At 45.0% G+C, this 6,463-nt stretch overlaps 1 protein-coding gene across 1 annotated transcript in view; it reads left to right on the forward strand.

Annotated features, from left to right (window-relative positions):
• Positions 1-3,078: 3,078 nt before the first annotated feature.
• Positions 3,079-6,463, forward strand: part of LOC109923316 (transcriptional-regulating factor 1-like) — a 71,950-nt gene continuing 68,565 nt past the window's right edge. The window contains exon 1 of the mRNA XM_048619652.1: positions 3,079-3,184. The gene's annotated coding sequence lies outside the window, so the exon portion shown is untranslated. The remainder of the gene's footprint in view (positions 3,185-6,463) is intronic.

Genomic DNA, 6,463 nt, shown 5'->3' on the forward strand with positions numbered 1-6,463 from the left:
CAGCCTCATCCCATGTCCAACCCTCCCTCTCGCCTCCTTGACCTGACACAACCTGTCCATCTTCTCTCCCACCCATCCGCCCCACCCATCCCACTCACCAATCCCCACCACCGTCTACCTACATCCACCTATCACAGTCCCGCCTACCTTCACCCAGCCCCACCCTCCTCCCTCTATTTATTTCCGAGTTCCCTTTCCCTTTTCCAGTCCTGATGAAGGTGGTAAACCCAAAACATCGAGTTTCCTGCTCCTCTGATGCTGCCTGATCTGCTGTGTTCCTCCAGCTCCACGCTGTATCGACTCTGACTCCAGCATCTTGCTATCTCCTAACATTGTGGCCCCATCACTGAGCCCTGTGCTATACCACTTGTTACATTTTGTGAACTAGTAAAAGGAACTATTTGCACCTACTCCCTTTGTTTTTTGTGAGCTGGTGACTCTTCTACTACATCATACATTACCCTCATGAGCTTCTATTTGCCATAGTCTTCTTTAATGTGGCACCTTGTTAAATGCCTTCTGGAAATGTGAGTGCAGTACATCCACAGCACATGTTGTTCCCTTAAAGAATTCCAATGAATTGCTTTATGATGATTTCCCTTTCACTAAACCACGTGGACTCTGCCAATTACCTTGAAGTTTTCTAAGTGTCCTGCTATAATGGTATTAATACCGACTTCTAACATTTGATTTGATTTGATTTATTTTTGTCACATGTACTGAGATACAGTGAAAAGGACAATTTTGTGTGCTATCCAGACAAATCAGACCTTACACAGGTACATCAGAGTAATAGAATAGAATGCGGAATATATTGTTACAGCTACAGAGAAGGTGCAGTGAAAAATCAACTCTAACATGAGAGGTCTGTTCATAAGTCTGATAACAGCAGGGAAGAAGCTGTTCTTGAATCAGTTGGCATGTGTTTTCAAACTTTTGTATCTTCTGCCTGATGGAAGAAAGGGGAAGAGTGTTTAACCGGGGTGGGAGGGGTCTTTGATGATGTTGGCTGCTTTCCCGAGGCAGCGGGAAGTATAGACGGAGACAGTGGAAGGAAGGCTGGTTTGTGTGATGGACTGGGCTGTGTTCACAACTGTCTGCAACATTTTCCCTATGACAAGAGTTAATTGGCCTATAGTTTCCAGCTTCCCTCCTTTTTTGAATAAATACACTTAAGAGGACTAATTTACAGATCTATGGAACAGGATCAAAAAATTGCATTGTTGTTGAAATAAAAACAGAACTTTGATTAATGCAATCAGTGTCCTTTCATTTACAAGGTCCGTGTCAGAGGTTCTAATGATCAGGAAAGGCTGAGCTTCTTCTCTTGAGAAAAGAGAAGGTTGAAGTGTGATCTGATTGAGTCTTTAAAATGATGAAAAGGTTTGATGGAGTAAATGTAATCATGTTTCCACTTGCATGGTGGGTAGACCAGAACTGAGGGACCGTAACATAAGTTAGTCATATATAAATCCAACATGGCATTCAAGAGAGAATGCAGCGTTAAAGTCAAATGCTGTGGATCCCAGAAATCTGAAATGAATAGAGACAAAATGCTGGAAATACTCAGCTGGTAGGCAGCCTGTGTGGGCATAATCAGAGGTTACACTTCAGCTTGCACAGATCTATTATCGGACTGATTCTGATGAAAACATTATCTCAAAGTGAAACATTAATTCTGCTTCTCTCTAAAGAGGCTGCCTGAACTGCTGAGTATTTCAAGGACCATTTATTTTAAAAGAATTTCTTAATAAGCTCGTTGAAGAGAATATGGAGGGCTCATGTTGAATATCATCACCGACATGGATTGTAGTCACTCATCCCCAGAATAGATGCAGGGCTCTCTCTCACTGACCATCAGCGGTAGGCACACACAGACAGCACTCAATCAGATACACACAGGGATCTCTCACACTCCTGCACACTGACTGTCAGCGGTACACACAGACAGCTGTCAATCACATAGCACACCAACTGCACATTCAACACACACAAGCAGACATTCACAGTCCACACTTTCATACACAGTACATGCCCAGTACACATTCTGCACCCACCCAGTACACATTCTGCACCCACCCAGTACACATTCAGTACATGCCCAGTACACGCCTAATACACATTCTGTCCACACACAGTACACATTCTGCACACGCCCAGTACACATTCAGTACATGCCCAGTACACGCCCAGTACACATTCTGTACACGTCCATTACACATTCTGTAGACGTCCAGTACACATTCTGCATACACCCAGTACACATTCTGTCCACACACAGTACACATTCAGTACACACCCAGTACACATTCTGCACACGCCCAGTACACATTCTGTACACACCCAGTACACATTCTACACACACGGGACACAGTCTGTCCACACAGAGTACACATTCAGTACACGCCCAGTACACATTCTACACAAGAGTACACATTCTGTACACACACAGTACACATTCTGCACACACCCAGTACACATTCCATACATGCCCTGTACACATTCTGCATATGCCCAATACATATACTGCACACTCGCTCTCTGTATACATCCAGTGGATACTGCACTCCTCTTACACACCCAGTGTGGTGTTGTTAAGTATCTGCACACTGCTCTGTTGGTGATTAGACAGCCCATACTATGAATGAGAAATACATCCGTATTGGTCTAAAATGGCCTCTGGACATCAAAGGCACTTCAAAAGCAGTTACAGGACGCTGGAAGTGTAGCTGGTCTCAAAGCTCTCTGACCTGCCGAGACGTACCTGACTAGAGTTAGCGTATACAGCTGCACAGAAGCAGTCAGAGATACTGAAGTGTCAACGCACCCATAGAAGTCAACAGAAAAACAAGGTGAGGACGCAAGCAGATCTGACTTTTCAAGATAGCATAAGTACTGTGGTTGCAGGAGGAAGGAAGTTGCCGTCTCATTCAGCCTCACAGTGTAGCTTCAAGAGAGGTTAGTCACCCAATAAGATTAGAAAACTTAAGCAGCAGATAGAGAGGAACAAAAGACATAAATTAAGAAAGTCCTGAGAGGAAAAATAAAACAAAGACCGAAACCATGAGATGGGTGAGTCTCAGACCTATCTGCAGAAATCCAGTGTAAACTATTTCCAACTTTATACAGCCTAGACATGGAGGGAGACCTTAACAGCTGTAGTGTAGAGCAACTTCGATCTCTGGTAAGTTAGTCCTTAAATCATAAAAACAAAACTGTTATCAATTTTCAGCCATTCTCTAAGGTATGTGATGTGGTGAAATATGGTCGCAATTTTAAAACTCAACACGCATTAAGATGGTCTTAGCAACACACCCCATTTAAACCCCAAAGAACTCTTTCTTACATATGACCCCAAGTATAGTTAGCTATTACAGCGGTCATTTTATTGAGCCCACGCCACAGTGTTTCTTAAGTAGCTGTGAAGACAGATTCAATTATTGACAGCTAAAGGTCAACGTCTGCAATATGTCAATTCCAATTTTGCTTTTAAAAGCAGCTATAACTCTGACCCTTTCTTTACCTCCACCGGCCACCACTTCTTCATCCCCATTGATTTTCTCACTAGGTATTACGGTGGCCTTGACACAGATCTGTTTCTGCCAGCAGGCAGTGATGGAATTGAGCCTTCACTTTCCTATCTGTTCCATTGGACTCGAAATATTTACAGTGTTTCTCTCTCCACAGACCTGCAGAGTTTCTCCAGCACTTTCTGCTGTTACTTTCCTGTCACATGGTATACCATCCATGGTTTCAGCACTGGGAAGTAGGCTTTTTCTGAGTGATGTTGGAATTCAGTCTCAAAGCCCGATAAACAGGAGGAGCCATCATGTTTTCACTCTGAGAGTGAGACTACACTCTACAGATGTGTAAAGCAGAAAAGATGCATTAAACCTATATGGACACTCCAATATATACAATCTGGATTAGACCGGACTTGGAGCACTGTGCATAGTTCCAGTCTCCTTGTTATATTAAAGGATTTGGAGGAAGTTTTGAATAGATTGACAAGGCTGAAACTGCAAGGTTCCACCTATCAGCAACAACTGAACAGGCTGCAGTACTTTCCAACAGAAAACAGAAAGCTGAAGGATGACCCAACATGGCTCTTTAACATTACAAAAGAGTCGCGGTAAAGACAATGTTCCCGTCACAGGGGCGAGACCAGAACTAGGATGCTGTCCATATCAGTCAATTGCTAATAAATCCAACGGGGAATTCAGGAGAAACATCTTTAGAGAGTGAGCAGAGTGGAAAAAGTCAAGGGGAATTATGTCAATGTGTTCAGGGAAAAGCAGTGTGAACACATGACAGAGAGAGGAATAGAAGGATAGGCTGATGGGGAGCAAAGAAGAGAGGGCTGGGAAGAGGAGTGGTAGGAACCTGTTGGGGCAAATAGCCTGTTGCTATTACTATCAATGCTATGTACTATGACCCAGAGGGGTAGAAACAATAGTGTGCAAAACAGTGTGTTGAAGGTTGAAAATGAACTTTTATTGTTGTGCACACTTCAGACTCCTGAGGGAGACAATGACAGCAATTAATGCTAGTTCATTCAAAAGCAAAGTGGAAGAACTTTTTTTTCGGGAATCAATAGTCTCGGACCAATATGGCAGCAACTGGAGACATCAGATATGCTTTGTGTGGTGTGTCGTCACACACTTTTTCAACCCTGGGGATAGTAGGAAGGAGGTAGATGGGCTAGGAATGAGAATTGATCCTAAAGGTAAAGAGGCTACCCAGTGCAGGAAGTACAGCATGAGTGAAACAGCTTGTCCAAAGTTCCTCCAAAATCAGCGGTTTTGTGGGATTGTTGTTGAGAGATGTTCAGAATCACCTCTGGAGCAGGTGGAAGTTGAACGCAGGCTTTCTGGTCCAAAGGCAGCAATGCTACCATTAGGCCATGAATCCTCATGGTCCTGTTGGAGACTGATTGTAAAAGGCTCATCGCTGTGATTAGCTTCACCGGATTGATTCCAGAGATGAGGCGTTTTTCTTATGAAGGGAGATTGAGCAGTTCAGGCCGATAGTCTCTGTACTGAGAGGAGATCTAATTGAGTTGTATAAGATGCTGGAGGAGATTGACAAAGTAGACATAAAGTGGATGTTTCCTATTTTGTGGAGCAATCTAGAACAAGACTTCATGGTTTTAGGATAAGGGGTAGCAGATTTAAAACCGAAATGAAGAGAAATTACTCCTCTCAAAAGTGGAGAATCTGTGGAATTCACTACCATGGAGAGCAGTAGAAGCCAGGACATGGAGTAAATTTAGTGAGGAGATAGGCAGACTTTTCATTAGTAATGGGTTGAAAGCTATGAACAGCGGGCAGCAAACTGGAGTCAATGCCAAGATGAAATCGGCCTTGATAAAACTAAATGGTGGACCAGGCTCGAGGGGCTGACTCGCCAACTCCATCTTGTAATTCTTATGTTCTTATGATTACCAGCTTATCATGTGATTACCAGGATAGCTGAAGATGGTCTGCAAAGAACTGGCCATTTTCTAATCTTGGAACTCGTGTGCTTCATTTCTTTACAGTAGGAAATAGACAAACTGGGAAAGATGGAAGTAAAAATTCACAGGAAGATAAGGGACTCACTTCCTGAGCCATTCAGACTCAATCTGGAAGTATCCAAAGTGAGGGAGTTGATGGTTTTGGCATTTTACTGATTCTGCCAGAGCAGAACCAGCTGTGGTTCACTGGTCACTGTCCTGCCCTCTGAGCGAGATAATCATGGATTGAAGTCCCATTTTGGAGAATTAAACTGCATAATCCAGTCTGCTGATGTCATTGCCAATACTGAGGTACTGCCGCACTGTCGGAGGGTCAGTGCTGAGGGAGTGCCGCACCGTTGGAGGGTCCTGAGGGAGTGCCGCACTGTCGGAGGGTCAGTGCTGAGGGAGCGCCACACTGTTGGAGGGTCAGTGCTGAGGGAGCGCGCACTGTCGGAGGGTCAGCACTGAGGTACTGCCGCACTGTCGGAGGGCCAGTGCTGAGGGAGCGCCGCACTGTCGGAGGACCAGTGCTGAGGGAGCGCCACACTGTCGGAGGGTCAGTACTGAGGGAGCGCCGCACTGTCGGAGGGTCAGTGCTGAGGGAGCCCCGCACTGTCGGAGGTTCAGTGCTGAGGGAGCCCCACACTGTCGGAGGTTCAGTGCTGAGGAAATGCCACACTGCTGAAGGTCAGTACTAAGGGAGTGCCGCACTGTCACAGGGTCAGTGCTGAGAGAGTGCCGCACAGTCACAGGATCAGTACTGAGGGAATGCTGCACTATCAGAGGATCAGTACCAAGGGAATGCTGCATTGTTAGAGGGTCAGTACTGAGGGAATGCTGCACTGTCAGAGGATTAGTACTGAGGGAATGCTGCATTGTTAGAGGATCAGTACCGAGGGAATGCTGCATTGTTAGAGGATCAGTACCGAGGGAATGCTGCATTGTTAGAGGGTCAGTACCGAGGGA

The sequence above is a fragment of the Rhincodon typus genome, chromosome 43, assembly GCF_021869965.1.
Source record: "Rhincodon typus isolate 14 chromosome 43, sRhiTyp1.1, whole genome shotgun sequence".
NCBI classification, from domain to species: Eukaryota; Metazoa; Chordata; class Chondrichthyes; order Orectolobiformes; family Rhincodontidae; genus Rhincodon; species Rhincodon typus.